At 35.8% G+C, this 21,545-nt stretch overlaps 1 protein-coding gene across 1 annotated transcript in view; it reads left to right on the forward strand.

Annotated features, from left to right (window-relative positions):
• Positions 1 to 5,217: 5,217 nt before the first annotated feature.
• The window catches only part of LOC100665316 (N-deacetylase and N-sulfotransferase 4), a 509,460-nt gene continuing 493,132 nt past the window's right edge, over positions 5,218 to 21,545 (forward strand). Inside the window, exon 1 of the mRNA XM_023548610.2 lies at positions 5,218 to 6,045. The gene's annotated coding sequence lies outside the window, so the exon portion shown is untranslated. The remainder of the gene's footprint in view (positions 6,046 to 21,545) is intronic.

The following is a 21,545-nucleotide window of genomic DNA, read 5'->3' on the forward strand; positions in this document are numbered from 1 at the left end:
TATTTTCAGGCTATTTCAATATTTTATGTGAAGTTATATATGATGATGTGATCTTTAAGTGATCCTATACAAAGTAGATTTGGTCACTATGTATAGTATATTCACTGGTTCACTGCTTTTTAAAAGTCATGATTATTAATTTCTCAAGTTAACATTATTTTATTTTTCCCCTATATCTATTTATTTATACTTCATAGAATGACAGAATTTTAGAACTATGACTATATTATAATTTATAGATTCCAGTGCCTTTTTGCTACAAATAAAGAAATGCAATCCAAGAATTTATATGACTCATTCAAGATCCTAGAGCTAGTGTACAGTTCATCTGGAACTTGAGCCTGGGACTCTAATCCTTAATCCAATACTCTTGTCACTGTACCATGTTGCTATAATGGAAAAATTAAATGAAAAACAGAATTTATTCACATTGAGGTAAATTCACACAAGTTATCTTGACATCATGTAATTCCAATTTAAAAGTCACTATGCGTGCTTAATGAAGCAATGAAATGATATTGGGTTTTCTTTCTCTTCTAAATCTACACTGCCAGCTACTGTATTCACTAGCCACAGGTAGCTGTTGAGCACTTGAAATATAATGAAGCAATGAAATGATATTGGGTTTTCTTTCTCTTCTAAATCTACACTGCCAGCTACTGTATTCACTAGCCACAGGTAGCTGTTGAGCACTTGAAATATGGCTGGTCCAAACTGAGATGTGCTATTAGTGTAAAATATATACCAGATTTTGAAGTTTTAGTATAAAGAATGTAAAGTTCCTTATTCATATGGAAACTATCAAGTAATAACATTAATGTCAATTGCTAGCAAAATTTTGCTGAAGGTAATTCAAAAAAATGACTGCAGCCACATATTGACAGGAATCTTCCAGAAGTTCAAGCTGGATTCAAAATAGGAAAGGGAACAAGGGGTATCATTACTTATGTCAGATCGATCTTGGCTAAAAGTAGAGAATGCCATAAAGATGTTAACCTCTGCTTTCTCTACTAAGCTATTTGACTATGTGGATCATAACATATTATGGATAACATTACTAAGAAAGAGAACACCAGAACACTTAAATGTGCTCATGTGGAACCTGTACAAGGAAGAAGACACAGTCATTGGAACAGAACGAAGGAATACTGTCTGGTACCAGATTGGAAAAGGTGTGTGGCAGGGTTGTATTCTTTCACCTTATTTATTTAATTTGTATGCTGAATAAATAATCCAAGAAGCTGGACTATATGAAGAAGAATGCAGTATTGGGATTGTAGGAAGACTCATTAGCCACCTGCAATATGCAGATGATACAACATTGCTTGCCAAAAATGAGGATGACTTGAACCACTGATGAAAGTTACAGACTACAGCATTCAATATGGTTATATCTAAACATGAAGAAAACAAAAATCTTCACAACTGGACCAATAAACGTGATAAATGGAAAAAAATTTAAAGTTGTCAATTATTTTATTTGAATCAACAATCGACATTCACGAAACCAGGAGTCAAGGAGTCAAATGACTTATTGCATTGGGTAAATTTGCTGCAAAAGACCTCTTTAAAGTTTTAAAAAACAAAGATGCCACTTTGATGACTAAGGTGCATCTGATGCAAGTCTTCTTCTTTTCAATTGTCTTATATGTATGGGAAATCTGGACAGTGAAATGGAATATGGAAGAAGAACTGATAGACTATAATTGTGGTCTTGGTGAAGGATATTGAAGAGATAGTAAAGAATATAGAAGAAATACAATCAGAATGCTTCAGAGAGGCAAGACCGGTGAGACATCCATTCTCTTACTTTGGATACATCATCGGGAAAGACCACTCAGTAGAAGAGGGCATTATGTGTGGTAAAGTAGAATGTCAGCAAAAAATGAGGGTAATCCTCAATTAGATGCATTGACCCAATAGCCACAACAATGGATTCAGACATACCAATGATCATGAAGATGGCACAGGACTGGGTAACAGTTTTTTTTCTGTCATCATTAGTTGGATCCAACTCAACGGTGACTAACAACAACATATAATAAACGTGATAATATTTTGGCTATATGAGCTTAAATAAAATGTATCACTAAAACTATTTACTTGAAATTATTATTATTTTTTAATCTGGCTACTAAAATTACCAACATTGCTTGCCTTTGGTATTTGTATTATTTATCTATCGAACAGTGCACTAAAGTGAGCACCTTTTGAGACTAAATTGACAAAATTTACTTATTATGTTGACATTCGAAGACTATAATTTATGCACAACTAAATAAAAACCTTTATTCAAATAGCTTCTTTAGGAGGGATGGTCCATCAACATCTATCACTATAAACAATTCCCCCACCCCCACCCCTAAATAAAGTAATTTAAATAGCACTCATAATTACCTTTGAACTTGACTGTCACAACGAGTTGTTTAGTTGCCACTATTTTTACTTGCATATAAGATGTCTTATTGTAGCCATTGTAGCACACATTCCTTAAAGGAAAGGATCGAGAATCTTGTGCTTTATGGCTCACATTACCCATAGTAGAGGGCACAGGCTGTTGATAGCTAAATATTAACACCCTGAGTAGCTGTATGAAGAATACAGAGAAGAAACTGTTAAACGATGACATCGAACAAGTTTTAGAATAGTTAGACTCAGCTCGGTGGGAGAAACAGGTTTCAACTCAGATTATAATCTATGTATTACTCTTTTCAGTTAAATAGAGTTGAAGGAAAACTCTCTTCTATTGTAGTAACAAGGCCAGAGTAAAAGGAGATGAATGCATCATATAGATCACGAATGCAAAAATAGAGGAATCAATGGATATAAAGGCTGCTTGGCGATGTGGACAGGCAATGCCCCATTGGTCTCTGCACATCCCACAAGCAGAAGGAACTGACAACCTTTGTTCTGAAATATGTTTTAAGACTGTTTGCAGAGTGAACAGTCTTGGAAGATACAGATAGCATCTCCCTCTTGAGCAAAGGGCAGACGTCCCTACTGCCAATTATAAAAGATGCACTTTCCTCAAGACCGGGGTTACTCTCCTGTGAATGCACGTGCCATCCTTAGTGTTGCCTGGTGAGAACTGGCACTGCAGAATAAAGGAACTGTTGATACATTGGCTAGTGCTTTTGCTATGAGTAATAAACTCTTTCTTTTCTGACCGAGTTGCCTCTTATTTTCTTCCAGCATCCATGAAACTGTGACAGACGAACTTAGCTTCCACATAGGGTAAAATCTCAGACCATTCAGTTATTGTCCAAGTGGTCGTACATAAATCCTATTTTCTCTCTTTTTAGGTAAAATTTAAAGACTTAATACTACAAACACTACATGTGCTTATGATAAATTCTGTACTTTAGCAAAACTCAAAACTTATCCAAAAATTATGAATGTATTTTGGAAGAAGACAGCATCTCAGTAGAATTAGGACTAAAATACAAACATCACAAAAAAAGAATCTCCTTAGAACTGAACAGTGTAAAATAAAATATTCAGCCAAAAGAAGAATAGAAATCTTTCTTTTAGCAACACTGGCAAAGGGATATCTCTAAATCTCTCCTGAGTGATAGACTGAAAATTCTTATCAAATTTTCATCTGTGGTATATTTATTCTGCTGCTAATTGTATAGAACGTATGTAACATTTATTTGTGTGCATTTTTATAATGCAAGTATCCTAACATTATTATTATAAGAATTTATTATAATCTTGTAAAATAAATTTAAGTATATGTTAAATAAAACATATATATTATATATCAAACTATATAATAAATATAAGTATATATTTGCCTGTATACCCACATGTCTTGGTTACCTAGTGCTGCCATAACAATAACAAAAATTAAATACCACAACTCAGTAGCTTTAAAAAACAGAAATTTATTCTCTCACGGTTTTTCAGGTTAGAAGTCCAAATCACGGCATCAGCTCTAAAGAAATGTCCTTCCTTGTTTGTAGCCTGGATGATCTTTGGCATTCCTTGGCTTGTAAACAGTCCATCGTATGGTCTCTTCCACATGTGCGGGAGTCTCTCTCTCTCTGTCTGTTTTCCCTTTTTATAAGACATTACTCAGAAGGTATTATATTTCGGATCCATCCTACTCCAGTATAAACTCATTAGCGTAACAAAAGAAAAATCTCCCCTCCTTTAGCCCCCAAATAGGATCACATTCACAGGACTGAAGGTTAGGTGTTCAACACATCTCTTTAGGGAATATAATTTAATCCATAACACCACACATGTAATTTCATGTAATAATATAAATTATGTCACCCAAATAAATATTTCCTTTATGTCTGTTATCATAAACTCCCAAGATGATGAATATTTGGTAATGTGAGTAGAAACAGATATATGAAGTATTCAGACCTAAATTGAAAATCGCATCAAGGATCTGGTATACAGAATAGAGAAAATAGTTAAGTAACAATTTTTACACTTAGGAAATTTGTCCTGTTGTGGTGTCCAACATATTTCAGTAGCATGGAACTTCAACTAACAAAGAAAATATGTTTGTATTAGTCATGCTCAGTATTATTAATTATAAAAACAAGTTCAACATCTCAGTGATATGATACAATCAGAGATTTTTCTCACTCAAAAAGAAGTCTAATGGCAGTTGGCCTTTAAAAAAAAAAAATTGGCCTTTGGGGGTTAGTTATTTCATTTTACAGCCATTCAGGGATCAACACTCCTCCCTTATGTGCCTTTTCCAGAACCATGGGCTTATCCGCTAGATCCTTTATATCTTTCCAGTTAAGTAAGGAAAGGGAGAGAATTTGGGAGATTATGAGAGGAATTTTTCACGTCTGAAGCCATATCTAAAGTGGGTGTCCATCACTTCCACTGATAGAGCATTGGCGGTAACTTAGTCACATCTCTCCAGGTAACAGCAGAAAGCCTTAGAAATGTTGTCTAGCAAAGTGCCAAAGGAGAAGAAAACACAGTTATTATCCAGAAACTGACCAGTCTCTTCAATCACCTGGAAGCCAGGAAGCAGAAAATTAGAAAATACTATGGTAACAAATCTGAGAAGAAATTCTAGTCTCATCTATTCTACTACACATTCTCTTTGTATCAGCTTTTTATTATTTTCCTTTAAATAATATTTCTACTTAATTTATTTTCTCTTCTTTCCTTTTAGAGCTTCAACACAATACATAGAATGAATTTTAGAACTGATCATGCTCAGTTGTCAGAGCCTATACACTTAAAAGGCAACTTGGACTTTTTCCCATTGTGATGCCACTCTGGCTCATATGGGTGGTTTGTGGATCGGTAGGTAGACCAGCATCTAAAGTAGAACAAAACAATAAAAGGTAAAGGACAGGTACTTTGTAAAATCTGTGGTTCACTGTGCTTATAAAAAACATGTTTATAAAAGATGTATGGAAACACGAAAGTCATTTACAGTTCTAAAAATTAAACCCTCAAAATGATTCCACAGCACTCTGTTTTTGTTTTGTTTTAATTTAAAGACTAAAGTTAGTTCTTATATTAAAGTCCTGTGAGAGCCACAGGGGTTTCATCTATGTCTACTCATTTATTCTCCAAATATATTCATATTTGATTAAATTTTAGAAGCAAATGTTTTTGCCTCATTGCGGAATGAGAGGTACAGCAGCAATCCTCAGATATGAAAGCCAGGTTTTAAAAACTAGCAGTCTGTGGTTTTCTTTGATTTTGAATTATCAATGAGGAAAACAAATTTTACGTGTAAAGCAGTCTCGGTCTGGAGAAACCACTTAAAAACTTTACTATTTTTGTATTTATTTATGATACAAGGTATAAAATAATTTTATACAAAATAAACATAACAGAACTTATGTTTCATGTCATTTATTGTATGTGACAACAGGAAATTTAAAAATAGTAGTTTGACAGTCAGATAGGGAAAGTGTTTATGTAGAACAGCATATACATGAGACAGGAAATTCATAACTAGGAGCAAAACAGGAAGTGGTAATTTATATAACACTGTACAAAACCACTAAGTTTCAGCAGACTTCTGAACAGTGGGCAAATAACATAAAAAAGGTAATCTTAAATTTTTGCATGTTTTCTTCTCTGTTGGTAGAATTGCATTGTTGAAACAGTGATTAAATATACTCATTGCTCAGAAGGCAAAGAAAGTAAAATACTCTTATATTATTATTATTTGACTGCAACATTGAATTATAGCCACTTGGAAATTGTCTATCATTCAGAGGGAGTTATTGCTTTAACGTTTCATTTAAGTTGGAAGAAATGAAATTTATCTAGTATTTATAAAAATACTGGAATAAATGCATTATTTTCAAGAGCGTAAGATACAGACCAAAAAAAAAAAAATTTTTTTTTTTTTTTTTTAAGATACAGAAAGCTATTGGTATTAAGATTGAATTTTGAACTCTTGAAAAAGTTTCACTAGTGAATTAATATATTTTTTTTTATACTGTATTTGTAAGGATACATTTTTGGATAATGCTGACTATGCCCAGTATAATAAATAACACCTTATTTACTGACTCTTTGTATGCAGATAAATATTTTGTATATATAATATCCTCAAGAAGAGATCAGTAGTCATTGTTCCCAAATATCCTTCCTGTTATTTTTCCTTCCAGGTTAAAAATGTTCCAATCCACTTCCATAGTTATTTGCTTTCTAAAAAGATAATTTGAATAAAGATGAAATAGATAACAAGGCCACTGACAGAAAGGTCATGTTTTCAACCAAATATGAAATACTTTTGAGAAAGGCAACTTGCATTTTATGGGTTTTTGAAGATTTCATGCTACAAATACTACTCAGGGAAGTATTTTTATTTTTTCAACAGTAATGGCAAAAATCTCTAAGGAATAATGATCAGATATTAATAATAATAGAAACACAGAAATTCAAAAATACACAGTACTTGAGAATTTATTAGTCTTAAGAAATCGAATTTTCTTTAAGTGAAGATTAAGCACTAGTTTTACACATTGTCAATAACTAAACACCAAGATAAGATAAAGTGTAAGTGACATGGCTGATTTTTTAAAATAGAGATAGTGGTAACAATTTACGAGTAACCACTCAGCACACAGTTTGTTGGGGAGAAACCTGAGCCACATATTAGAACAGATGCAGTTGACAATATTTCCCCATTTGTACAAGAACTTTCATTTTGAATAATTCAGAGAAAGGGTTTTTTTTTTTTTTTGCCCCTCCATATCTAAGTTTCTAGAAGCACATGAGAAGATAATGAATGCCGTGAGATAAAGGACTAAGCAAATGCAAAGGGTGTAGTAAATTAGGCTTTGAGTTAGCTTAATTATAAAGGATTTCAATGTGAAAGAGAAATAAAATAGCTATAAAGTCAATGGCTACTTAATTAAAAATGCTACAAGAGTTTTAACTCTTTATGTTGAGGGAGTATTTTCTCTGGTTTTCCCACAATGAAAGCAATGAAAGTTCCTTGTACTGAGCCAAACTCATTGATTGCTGGTGTTAAACTGACTGGCTGAGGGGCTCTTTCACGATGGCAGTAAAGAGGCAGAGAATGAGTAGTCCATTAGCAGTCCTTCCCTGGGGCAAACATCATTCTAGGCAAATTCAAACTAAATCAGAGAAATGTGCAACCATGGGGAAACCTGCAAGAAAATACACATATCAAAGCAAAGTTTTCCTGCATTATACTGTAAGGAGAATGAATGAACTACCACTACAAATAATATAGTGTTTATAGCCATATGTAATGTGGATGAATCTCACAAGCATAATATTGAGACAAAAAAAAAGCCAAATTTAGAAGAACGCATTTTATTCTAAACAGATTTGCAGTCACGCTTTCAGCGAAAAAAAAAAAGAAATGTTCATTGCAGCAGGCAGAGCCAGTATCTGGAAACAACTAAACATCCATCAACAGTACAATAGATTTAGAAATTGTGGTATATTTATGTAATGTAATACTACACAATAATGAGACTGAACAAACTACACCACTCAACAACATGGCTGAATCTCAAAAATACAATGCCAAATGGAAGAAGCTAGACACAAAGAGAATGAGTATGATACCAATTAAATGTTATTGTTAGGTGCCATCAAGTCGGTTCTGACTCATAGCAATCCTATACCCTATGTACGACAGAACAAAACACTGCCTAGAATACTGCCTGGTCCTGTACCATCCTCACAATCGTTATGGTTGAGCCCATTGTTGCAGCCACTGTGTTGATCCATCTTGTTGAGGTTCTTCCTCTTTTTTTCTGACCCTCTACTTTAAGGAACATGATGTCCTTCTCCAGGGAAAATGTCCAAAGTATGTGAGATGAAGTCTTGGCATTCTTGAATCTAATGAGCAACCTGGCTGTACTTCTTCCAAGACAAATTTGTTCATTCTTCTGGCATTCCATCGTGTGTTCAATATTCTTCACCAACACCATAATTCAAATGCATCAATTTTTCTTTAGTCTTCCTTATTCATTGTTTAACTTTCACATGCATATAAGACCGCTGAGAACACCAAGGCTTAGATCAGGCTCACCTTAGTCCTTAAAGTGACATCTTTGCTTTTTAAAACTTTAAAGAGATGTTTGCAGCAGATTTCTCCAATGCAATGTGTTTTTTGATTTCTTGACTGCTGTTTCCATGGGCATTGATTGTGAATCCAATCTTTACAATGTCAAGATTTTCTCTGTTTATCACGATGGTCCGGTGTGAGAGTTTTTGTTTTCTTTAGGTTGAGGTATAATCCATACTGAGGGCTGTGGTCTTTGATCTTCATCAGTAAGTGGTTCAAGTCCCATTTAAATAGTTGTTCAGATATAGCCAGAATTAATCTATTGTGATAAAAATTAGCATAGTGTTTATCTGTATGGGAGAGTAACTTAAAGAAATATTAGGGGGGTTTTGGGGTGCTAGAATTTTTCTCTTTCTTATTCTGGGTACTGGTTAAAAGAGCGGATTCACACTGTGAATTTTTATTGAGCTGAACATTGATTATGTGTGCACTTTTATGCTTTTTTATTTATATTTCTGGCTTCAGATTTACCTTAAAAAAACACAGTGGTTGTTGTTATTGGGTGCCATTGTGTCAGTTCTGACTCATACCTACTGTATATACATCAGAAGGAAACAATGCCTGGTCTTGGCTTGAGTCAGGTGCACCTTAGTCCTTAAAGTGACATCTTTGCTTTTTAGCACTTTGAAGAGGTCTTTTGCAGCAGATTTGCCCAGTGCAACATGTTCTTTCTGACTGCTGCTTCCATGACCATTCTATGGCTACAAGAAAATGAAATACTTGACAACTTCAATATTTCCTCTGTTTATCATGATGTTGCTTATAAGTGCAATAATCCTTAAGTATATAATACTCTTTCTTCTTTTGGAAAGCAAAAAGGGAAGAACACACTCTGCATTTCTCAAGCTAAAAGACCTGAAAAAAAACTTCAAGCCTCTAGTTGAATTCTATGGGGAAAATATTAAATGACTCAGGAAACATCAAAAGAAGATGGAAGGAATACACAGAGCAACTATACCAAAAATAATTGGTTGACATTCAGCCATTTCACGAGGTATCATATGAGCAAGAACCAACGGTACTGAAGGAAGAAGTCCAAGCTGCACTGAAGACAGTGGTAAAAACAAGGCTTCAGGAACTGAGGAAATACCAATTGAGATGTTTCAACAAACAAATCCAACACTGGAAGTACTCACTCGTCTCTGTCAAGAAATTTGGAAGACAGCTACCTGGCCAACCTACTAAGAAAGGTGATCCCACCAATTGTGGAAATTATCAAACAATATCATTAAAATCACACACACGTAAAATCTTGCTGAAGATCATTCAAAAGCAGCTGCAGCAGTATATCGACAGGAAACTGCCAGACACTTAAGCCAGATTCAGAAGAGGACATGGAACTAGGGGTATCATTGCTGATGTCAGATGCATCCTGGCTGAAAGCAGAGAATACCAGAAATATGTTTACCTGTGCTTTATCAACTATGCAAAGGCATTCAACCGTGTAGATCATAACAAATGGACAACATTGTGAAGAACAGAAATTCCAGAACACTTAATTGTACTCATGAAGAACTGTACATAGATCAAGAGGCAGTCATTCAAACCAAACAAGAGGACACTGGGCGGTTTAATGTCAGGAAAGGTGTGTGCCAGGGTTGTATCCTTTCACCATACCTATTCAATCTGTACGCTGACAAAATAATCTGTGAAGCTGGACTATATGAAGAAGAATGTGGCACCAGGATTGGAGGAAGACTCATTAACAATCTGTGTTATGTGAATGACACAACCTTGCTTGCTGCAAGCGAAGAGGACTTAAAGTACTTACTGATGAAGATCAAAAACCACAGCCTTCAGTATGGATTGCACCTCAACATGAAACCAAAATCCTCACAGCTAGACCAATAGGCAACATCATGATAAACAGGGAAAAGACTGAAGTTGTCAAGGATTTCATTTTACTTGGATCCACAATCAACACCTATGGAAGCAGCAGTCAAGGAGTCAAAAGACACATTGCACTGGGAAAATCTGCTTGAAAAGACCTCTTCAAAGTGTTGAAAAACAAAAAGCTCACCTTGAAGACTAAGGTGCGCCTGACTCAAGCCATGGTGTTTTCAATCGGCTCCAAGGCATGTGAAAGCTGGATGATGAATAAAGAAGACCAAAGAAGAATTGATGCCTTTGAATTGTGATATTGAGGAAGATTATTGAATATACCATGGACTGCCAAATAACTAACAAATCAGTCTTGAAAGAAGTACAACCAGAATGCTCCTTGGAAGCAAAGATGGCAAGACTACTTCTCACATACTTTGGGCATGTTGTCAGGAGGGATCAGTTCCTGGAGAAGGACGTCATGCATGGTAAAGTAGAGGGTCAGTGAAAAAGAGGAAGGCCCTCAATGAGATGGATTGTCACGGTAGCTGCAACAATGGGCTTAAGCATAACAACGATAGTGACGATGGCACAGGACTGGGCAGTGTTTTGTTCTGATGTACATAGGGTCACTTTGAGTCAGAACTGACTCAGCACCTAACAACAACAACAACAACTTCCTTCTTTAGTATAGGTTTAAAAATACAAAATGATTAAACTTGGATAACTTCAGCGATTTTAAAGAAAAATGTTCACTTCGGTCTCTGATATGTATTTTTTTTGTAAAGATGAGAATGACATTGATTCAGACGAAGCAATAAATGAGAATATTTGGTTTATAATACATCAGAAAAAAATCTAAGTAATCTTCAGTGATTGCTCTTTAGTAACATATTTCCTCGATTTGAATACTAATATTGAATATTATATTTATACCTACTACTTATTGAATGCCTATTTTGTGCCTGTAATTGTAATGAGTACTTAACAAATATTATATAATTTTCTTCATAACATCTCTAAGTCTTGTATTTAAGTACGTGTTGGGGCAGAAAGGTCAATTATGTTCTGTCTGACCCTAAATCTAATGTTATATGTGTACTAGACAATGGACAAGTTTCAGAGTCTCTTCTGACAATTTAGTCTTTTCTTTCTTTCCTGTCTTTTTAATGACCTTTTGCCTTCTTCATGTATGATGTCCTTGATGTCATCTCACAAGTTATCTGGTCTTTGATCATTAATATTCAATGAGTCTAATCTATTCTTCAGATGGTCTCTAAACTCAGGTGGGACATACTCAAGGTAATACTTTGGCTCTCATGGACTTGTTCTAATTTTCTTCAGCTTCAACTTCAACTTGCATGTGAGCAATTGATGGTCTTTTCCACAATCAGCCACTGGTCTTGTTCTGACTGATAATATTGAGTTTCTCCATTGTATCTTTCCACAGATATAGTCAATTTGATTCTTGTGTATTCCATCTGATAAGGTTCATGTGTATAATCATCATTTATGTTGTTGGAAAAAAACATTTCTGATAAGTAAGTCATTAGTCTTGCTAAATTCTATCATACAGTTCCTGGAGTGGCTTTTATCACCAAGGCGAATCACCAGTAATTATCAATGCATCTTGATTGCATGTTTGATCAATTTCAGACTGCAGAAGAAACTTGCTCTACAACATAGAGTAGCTAAAGCAAATGGAAGAAATGATGAAGTAAAAGAGGTGAACAGAAGATTTCAAAAGGAGGATCAAGAAGACTAATGTATTATAACGAAAGGTCCAATGACCTGGAGTTAGAAAATCAAAAAGGAAGAACATACTCAGCATTTTTCAAGCTGATAGAACAGAAGAAAAAAGGTCTAACTTCTAGTTGACATATTGAAGGATTTTATGAGCAAAAAATTGAACAATGCAAGAAGCATCAAAAAAAGATGAATGTTGACCAAAAATATTGGTCAACATTCGAACAATTCTGGACGCAGCATATGATCAAGAACCAATGGAACTGAAGGAAGACATCCAAGCTACACTGAAGGCATTGGTGAAAAACAAGGATCCAGGAATTGACAGAGTACCAACTAAGATGTTTCAGCAAATGTGTGCAGCACTAGAAGCACTCACACCTATGCCAAGGAATTTGGAAGACAGACACCTGATCAATTCACTGGAAGGGATTCATATTTGTGAACATTCCAAAGAAAGGTGATGCAACAGAATGTGGAAATTATAAACAATATTAATACAACAAGCAAGGAAAATTAGTGCTGAAAATAATTAAAAAGTGGTTGCAGCAGTACATCAACAGGGAACTACCAGAAATTCAAGATGGATTCAGAAGAAAACATGGAACAAGGGATATTATTGCTGATGTCAGGTGGACCTTGGCTGAAAGCAGAGAATTACAAGAAAAATGTTTACGTGTGCTTTATTGACTATGCAAAAGTATTAAACTGTGTAAATCATAACAAATTATGGATAACATTTTGAAGAATGGAAATGCCAGAACCTTAACTGTACTCATGTGGAACCTGTATATAGACCAAGAGGCAGTCATTCAAACAGAACAAGGCTATACTGTGTGGTTTAAAGTCGGGAAGGTATGTGCCAGGGTTGTAACGTTTCACCATAGTTATTCAATCTGTATGCTGAGCAAATAATTCAAGAGGCTGGACAATATGAAGAAAAATGTGGCATCAGGATTAGAGGCAGACTCATTAACAGCCTGCAACATACAGATGACACTACTTTGTTTGCCTAAAGTGAGGAGGACTTGAAGCATTTACTGATGAAGATGGATTACACTCTTCACAAGGAAAACAAAAGTCCTCACAACTGGACCAATAAGCAACATCATGATAAATGGAGCAAAGACTGATGTTGTCAAGGATTTCATTTTACTTGGATCCACAATCAATGCCCATGGAAGCAACAGTCAAGAAATCAAGAGATGCAATGCATTGGGCAAATCTGCTGCAAAAGATCGCTTTGAAGTGTTGAAAAACAAAGATGTCACTTTGAGGACTAAAGTGTGCCTGACCCAAGCAATGGTACTTTCAATCACCGTATATACATGAGAAAACTGAACAATGAATAAGGAAGGCTGAAGGAGAAACGATGTATTTGAATTATGGTGCTGGCGAAGAATATTGAATATACCATGGTCTGCAAAAAGAAGGAACAAGTATGTCTTGGAAGAAGTACAGCCAGAATGCTCCTTAGAAGCAATGATAGCGAGACTTCGTTTCACTTACTTTTAACGTATTATTAGGAAGGGCCAATCTCTGGAGAATAACATCATGCTTGGTAAAGTAGAGTGTCAGCGAAAAAGAGGAAGACCCTGTATGAGATGGACTGACACAGTAGCTGAAACAATGGGCTCAAACATAGCAATGATTGTGAGAATGGCAAAGGACTGGATGTTTTTTCTTTCTGTTTTACACAGGGTCTCTATGTGCTAGAACCAACTGGATAGCACCTAACAACAACAACAAATTACTCAACCGTTATACTCTATTCTTCTATTAAGAAACAACAGCTTATGCTATTATCATATTTTTTAAAAGTTGTTTGTTTATAGAAAAATACATACATTTCTCATTAAATAAAAAATTTAAAGTATGAAATTTGAGTAGAATATAATTTTTCACTCTCTCTGCATTTGGAGATGTTGAGTTAATAAGTTCTCAAAGGAAAAGACTACCTGGAAAAAAAAGGAAGTTTGTTCTGCTTGAGTATTCTCCAAGGCATCATAAATTCAGTAACTTCAAGAATTTTTATACAGAGGGCACAGACTTTTTCTCATTTGGCCTAAGACAAGCTTTTTTATACGTCTTTAAAAGGAAACATAATAATAATCCTTAGGGCCTAGGGAGATGGAGAACCATTTTCCCTTCCTTCTCATATGGGAAGAAAGACAAAAGAGCATGGACAGTAAGTAAGAAGGTAGATTTTCATAATTCTATGCCTGTTTGGAAACCTGTTTGGAAACCCTGGTGGCATAATGGTTAAGTGCTATGGCTGCTAACCAAAAGGTCAGCAGTTAGAATCCACCAGGCGCTCCTTGGAAAATCTATGAGGCAATTCTACTCTGTCCCATAGGGTCGCTATGAGTCGGAATCAACTTGAGAGCAAAGGTTTTTTTTTTTTTTTTTTTATGCCTGTTAGTTGCTGTTATTGTTGTGTGCTATTTAGTTGGTGGGATATGCTCAAGGTTGTGCTTCGGCTCACATGGACTTGTTTTAATTTTCTTCTACTTCAACTTGGACTTGCATATGTGCAATTGATGATCTGTTTTGCAGTCGGCCCCTGACCATGTTTTGACTGATGAGAGTGAGCTTTTCTATCATTTATTTCCACAGATGTAGTCAATTTAATTCCTGTGTATTCTGTCTGGCAAGGCCCATATAGGTAGTCAACGTTTATGTTGTTGGAAAAAGGTATTTCCAATGAATAGGTCATTGGTGCTGCAAAATTCTATCATGCAATCTCTGGCATCATTTCTACTAATAAGGCCATATTTTCCAACTACTGATCCTTCCTTGTTTCCAACTTTTGCTCTCCAATCACCAATAATTATCAAAACATATTGATTGTATGTTTGATTGATTTTAGACTGCAGAAGTTGGTAAAAATCTTCAATTACTTCATCTTTGGCATTGGTGATTGGTGCCTGTATGCCTAGGGGGTGAGGAAGTGTATTAAAATTTTGTTTTTTTCAAAGCAAGGAATTATGACTTTTATACTTGTTTTTATAAAAAAAAATTATACCCTTTAAAAAATAGCATCTGAAATAAATATCTGACAGTTTCAAATCCTAATATGTTTAGTTAATATTCTAAAAGCAGAGGACATTTCTAATGCTACTCTTATATTTCAGATTCTGGCATCCTATATTGCAAAAGATGTTCAGATATCTTTCATGTGAATTTCCATTGTGGCATTAAAAAAACACACCATCGTTATAAATCTGTCTTCTGGAAAGCAGCAGGAATTCAGACAGTCTGTTTATTCACTCTTCTATATTTGTGAAGCATCAGCCATACTATCTATCCTTCATTTAAAAAATAAATTATACACATTATCTCTATAAAAGAGACAGAGAAGAAAAAAAAAAAAAAGACCTGGCAAAGCTGAAGAAACATTTTATTATTTGCCTTATTGATTATATATAATTCACTAAATTAAATAATCTGAAATAGCTAATGTTCTCTATTTAAGATGGCAATCAATAACGTTGAAAGGTAAGTTTGCATTGTGGAAAGAGCCTGGAACCAATAAGTGTAGGTTGGATCTCAATTCTAGCATTGAATAGAGAGTGGGAAAATTAATTAATCTCCCTGAGCTTGATTTGTGTCATCAGTAAAACAGGGTTAATACCTACCTTTGAAGTTTTTCTGTGAGATTTAAATTATATTAAATATGAAAACTGCATATTAGGTAGACAATAAATTATAGATTATATTATAAATAGCTTTAATGCCTTCTGTATCAAAAAAAAAAAGAGGTTTTGAAGCTTCCCTGAAGGGTGGATCACTAAAATACTGTACCATTACGGTTGCGTTTTTTACAGAAAAGTGAAAGAGTGTTTTGGTTTTCGTATCTCCCTTCTGCAATTTAGATACAATAAATTTATAAAAGCTACATTATTTACATAATCCAACGATTTGGTACACATTTAGTTTTTGCTACATTACTGAGAAACTGAAACACAAAGATGTCACATTTTGATATGAGTGTTTATTTTCTTCTGTTTTATTTTCCCAAATTATTCCCACAGCTCAAGTTAACTGAATAAAAAAGAAGTATTTACTTGTTCGAGTTACCATTCAATGAAGACAGTAATATGCTGTTGATACAGAAGTATGTAATAATAAACAGTTTAGGCAAGGGTCTGAGAGAGAAGAAGAAAGAAACGCTCTTCTAAAATAGTCTAAAATTAGTTCGATATCAGACAGTCAAAGGCCAAATAAAATCAATGTGCCCCTTACTGCAGAAGAGACACTTTGAAGATTGTAACTAGAGAAAGCACACAGCCTTTATTCAAGATTGTAGTGTAGGAAGGAGGACGATAAAATGTTTAAAAAAGTAATGACTAGATAGTACCTAAAGGGCAAAGGTAGATAAAATCAAACGATAAGTTAAGAGTGTAAAAAATATATGTATTTCTGCTAGAATAATTTATTAATATTGTCATTCTGCACTTTTTTTAAAATAATTCATTCACTTGTAGCTTATTATTTAGTGAGCTTAAATTTCCCTATTATAGGAGAGGTGGAACATTGTAAGGAGGCAGTGAGAACAGTTGAAAAGCTGTAGAAATTCTGATTCTGGTGCAATATAGAGTAGACGCACATCTCTCTATTCCTCTGGCAAAGTACAGATAAGTATATTATACATAAAGAAAGCATGAGAAGATGTCAAAAAGCGGAAAAAAGACAAACTAGTTATGGATCTCAGGACTTAGAAACAACATGGTAGTAAATGCTCTGAGTTTCCTTTTTACCTCATAATCCCAGGTTTCCGTAAAACCCCAATGGACACAGAAAAAGAACCCAAGAAAAGATCACTCTCTAGAAAGAACCAGAAAAGGAGGAGATTGGCAAGGCAAAACAGAACAAAACAACAACGAACTTGTAGATGATAAGCATCCTACCTCAGCCAATTATCACAAATAAAACAGCGGCTCCACCCTCACACTCTTCAGCAAAGGTTCCTACCTTCTTACCCTCTGCTGGAGTGGTGTCAGAAACTCAACTGGGGACCTTTATTCCCATTTGGCGTGAAAGAGGCTACCCAGTGCAGTATCAGTGGAGTTCACATGGGAACCAGTAAAAAGGTGCCCTGCTCTCTTCCAACCAGGGTGATGTCAGTGGAGGCCTAGTGGGAGCCAAAAACTCCACTGCATCCAACAGTGATGAAGCACCCCTCTGACTCCCTGGAGACTGAGTGGTGAATATGGAATTTCAACCCCCCAAAAACAGCAATGAGGCAGTGTCCCCTTAGCCCACAAATGCCATCTCAGTGAAAGGTTGATTAAAAATAAATAAATAACATCTGAAGTCTCTATAACATAAGGTCCAAAGTATCAAAGACATTGAAAATAACTCACCACAACAAGAACCGGGAAGACTTAATTTGAATGATAAAAGAAAATCAGCATGCACCAACATCAAGAAAACAAAAACATTGAGATTATCTGACAAGGATTTTAAAGCAGCTCTCCTTAATTGCTGTACCAATTTTGAACAGAATTAAAACAAATTAAAAAGACAATAGTCTCAGTAATGGATTAGAGAAATCTCAGCAAAAAGTAAAAAAGAACCAAATAGAAATTTGAGAACTAAAAAATACAATAGCCCCCCCCCAAAAAAAAAAATTGGATGAGCTCAACAGCATGATGGAGATGGCAGAGTAAAAAATCAGTGAACTTGAAGACAGAATGATAGAAATTACACAGTGTGAACAACATACAGATAATAGACTGATAATAAAATGAACAGAAACTCAAGGGCCTATAACAAAAGATTTAACATTTGTGTCAGTATAATTCCAGAAGGAAGGAAGATAGCTTGGGGCTGAAAAAATATACAAAGAATTATTGGTTGTTGTTGGGTGCCTCTGAGTTTATTTCAACTCATAGCAACCCCATATGACTGAGTAGAACTGCCCCAAAGGCAGTTTTAGACTATAATGTCTATGGGAACAGATTGCAAAGACATCCTCCCATAGAGCCACTGGATGGGTTCAAACTGCCAAGGTTTCTATTATCTGTCGAGTGCTTAACTGTTGTGCCACTAGGGTTCCTATTCAAAGAAATAATGTCTGGAAATTTCCCAAATTTGGTAAAAAACAAAAGCTTACAAATTCAAGAAGATATGTGAACCCCAAACAGGATAAACCCAAAGAAATTCATGCTGATACATTATAATCAAACTTGTGAGAACTAAAGAAAAATAACTTGAAACCATCAAAAGAGAAATAATAGTTTTACAACAAGGGAAAAACAATTTGAATGACAGTGGATTTCTCATCAGAAATCATGGAAGCCAGAAAGAAGAGCCAAAACATTTTTCTAATGCTAAAAGAAAAAGAACTGTCAACTCAGAATCTATACCCAGAGGATATATTCCTCACGAATGAGGGAGAAAACCTCATGAATGAGGGGAGAATCAAAACATACTCAAACGAAGAAAAATTAAGATAACTTATTGCCACCAGACTTACCCTTAAAGAATGATAAAAGAAAGTTTTCTAAAGAGAAAGGAAATGATAAAAGAAGGCATCTTGGAAAATTAGAAATGAAGAAAATTCAGACGAAATATTGAAAACCTGGGCAAAAACAATAGGCTTTTCTTGATAAGTTTTCTAAATTATGTTTAATAGTTGAAGCAAAATCCATAACATGATCTGAAAATATTTAAGACAGTTATATTACAGACAGGGTAGTATAAGATTTCTTCGTATCATTTGAACCAGTAGACTGTGATAAGTTATTTATGTAAAATGTAATATCAAAAGCAACCACTCAAAAAACCTAAGCCTATACAAATAAAAAAAAAAAATGTACAAATACACTCCGAATCACTATAACCCACTGTGGTCAAGTCGATTCTGACTCATAGTGATCCTATAGGACAGAGTGGAACAGTCTCATGTGGTTTCCAAGGCTTCATTCTTTACAAAGAGCAGACTGCTACATCTTTCTCCCACAGAGCTGTTGGTTTATTTGAACCACCAACCCCTTGGTTAGCAGTCAAACATTTTAACCACTGGGCCACCAGGACTCCTCTACAGATGTATTGAAAGACCACTGTAGATGTATTGAAATAGAATTCTATAAAAAGTGCAAGTATAAGCAGTTCTTGGATTACAAACAAGCTCTATTCCTAAATCTCTAAATCTGTCTTTAAGTCAAATTTTTATGTAGATCAAAACAGTCAGGTACAATTCATATCTAACGTCAGTTAGTCAAGTGTTTGTCTTAGTATATAGTATATAGTGTACCTTTCTATACATAAAAATAAAACACTTCCAGACACACTAAAACATCTTTAACATAATAATATTATTTTTTTATTCACTTTTATTGAGCTTTAAGTGAACATTTACAAATCAAGTCAGTTTGTCACATATAAGTTAATAAACATCTTACTCCTTACTCCCACTTGCTCTCCCCCTAATGAGTCAGCCCTTCCAGTCTCTCCTTTCGTGAAAGTTTGGCAGCCTCCAACTCTCTTTATCCTCCCATCCCCCCTCCAGACAGGAGATGCCAACACAGTCTCAAGTGTCCACCTGATATTATTAGCTCACTCTTCATCAGCATCTCTCTCCCACCCACCGTCCAGTCCCTTTCATGTCTGATGAATTGTCTTCAGGGATGGTTTCCGTCCTGTGCCAACAGAAGGTTTGGGGACCATGACCGCTGGGGTTCTTCTAGTCACATCCAGACCATTAAGTATGGTCTTTTTATGAGAATTTGGGGTCTGCATCCCACTTATCTCCTGCTACCTCAGGGGTTCTCTGTTGTGCTCCCTGTCAGGGCAGTCATCGATTGTGGCCGGGCACCAACTAGTTCTTCTGTTCTCAGGATAATGTAGGTCTCTGGTTCATGTGGCCCTTTCTGTATCTTGGGCTCTTAGTTGTCGTGTGACCTTGGTGTTCTTCAATAATAATATTATTTTGATATGCAACACAAAGTAGGACCCATTTGTTATTACAAACCATTCTATGTACCTGAATTTTTTTTTTTAACTTTTATTAAGCTTCAAGTGAACGTTTACAAATCAAATCAGTCTGTCACATACAAGTTTACATACATCTCACTCCCTACTCCCACTTGCTCTCCCGCTCTTGAGTCAGCCCTTTCAGTCTCTCCTTTCGTGACAATTTTGCCGGCTTCTCTCTCTCTCTATCCTCCCATCCCCCCTCCAGACAAGAGTTGCCAACACAATCTCAAGTGTCCATCTGATATAATTAGCTCACTCTTCATCAGTGTCTCTCTCCCACCCGCTGACCAGTCCCTTTCATGTCTGATGAGTTGTCTTCGGGGATGGTTCCTGTCCTGTGCCAACAGAAGGTCTGGGGAGCATGGCCGCCGGGATTCCTCTAGTCTCAGTCAGACCATTAAGTTTGGTCTTTTTGTGAGAATTTGGGGTCTGTATCCCACTGATCTCCTGCTCCCTCAGGGGTCCTCTGCTGTGCTCCCTGTCAGGGCAGTCATTGATTGTGGCCGGGCACCAACTAGTTCTTCTGGTCTCAGGATGATGTAGGTCTCTGGTTCATGTGGCCCTTTCTGTCTCTTGGGCTCTTAGTTGTCGTGTGGCCTTGGTGTTCTTCATTTTCCTTTGCTCCAGGTGGGTTGAGACCAATTGATGCATCTTAGATGGCAGCTTGTTAGCATTTAAGACCCCAGACGCCACATTTCAAAGTGGGATGCAGAATGATTTCATAATAGAATTATTTTGCCAATTGACTTAGAAGTCCCCGCAAACCATGTTCCCCAGACCCCCGCCCTTGCTCCGCTGACCTTTGAAGCATTCATTTTATCCTGGAAACCTCTTTGCTTTTGGTCCAGTCCAATTGAGCTGACCTTCCATGCATTGAGTGTTGTCTTTCCCTTCACCTAAAGCAGTTCTTATCTACTAAATAATCAATAAAAAACCCTCTCCCACCCTCCCTCCCTCCCCCCCCCTCCCCGTAACCACAAAAGTATGTGTTCTTCTCAGGTTTACTATTACTCAAGATCTTATAATAGTGGTCTTATACAATATTTGTCCTTTTGCCTCTGACTAATTTCGCTCAGCATAACGCCTTCCAGGTTCCTCCATGTTATGAAATGTTTCACAGATTCGTCACTGTTCTTTATCGATGCGTAGTATTCCATTGTGTGAATATACCACAATTTATTTACCCATTCATCCGTTGATAGACACCTTGGTTGCTTCCAACTTTTTGCTATTGTAAACAGAGCTGCAATCAACATGGGTGTGCATATATCTGTTTGTATGAAGGCCCTTGTATCTCTAGGGTATAGTCCCAGGAGTGGGATTTCTGGGTTGTATGGTAGTTCTATTTCTAACTGTTTAAGATAACGCCAGAGAGATTTCCAAAGTGGTTGTACCGTTTTACATTCCCACCAGCAGTGTATAAGAGTTCCAATCTCTCCGC

This window comes from Loxodonta africana, chromosome 5, assembly GCF_030014295.1.
Source record: "Loxodonta africana isolate mLoxAfr1 chromosome 5, mLoxAfr1.hap2, whole genome shotgun sequence".
Lineage (NCBI taxonomy): Eukaryota > Metazoa > Chordata > Mammalia > Proboscidea > Elephantidae > Loxodonta > Loxodonta africana.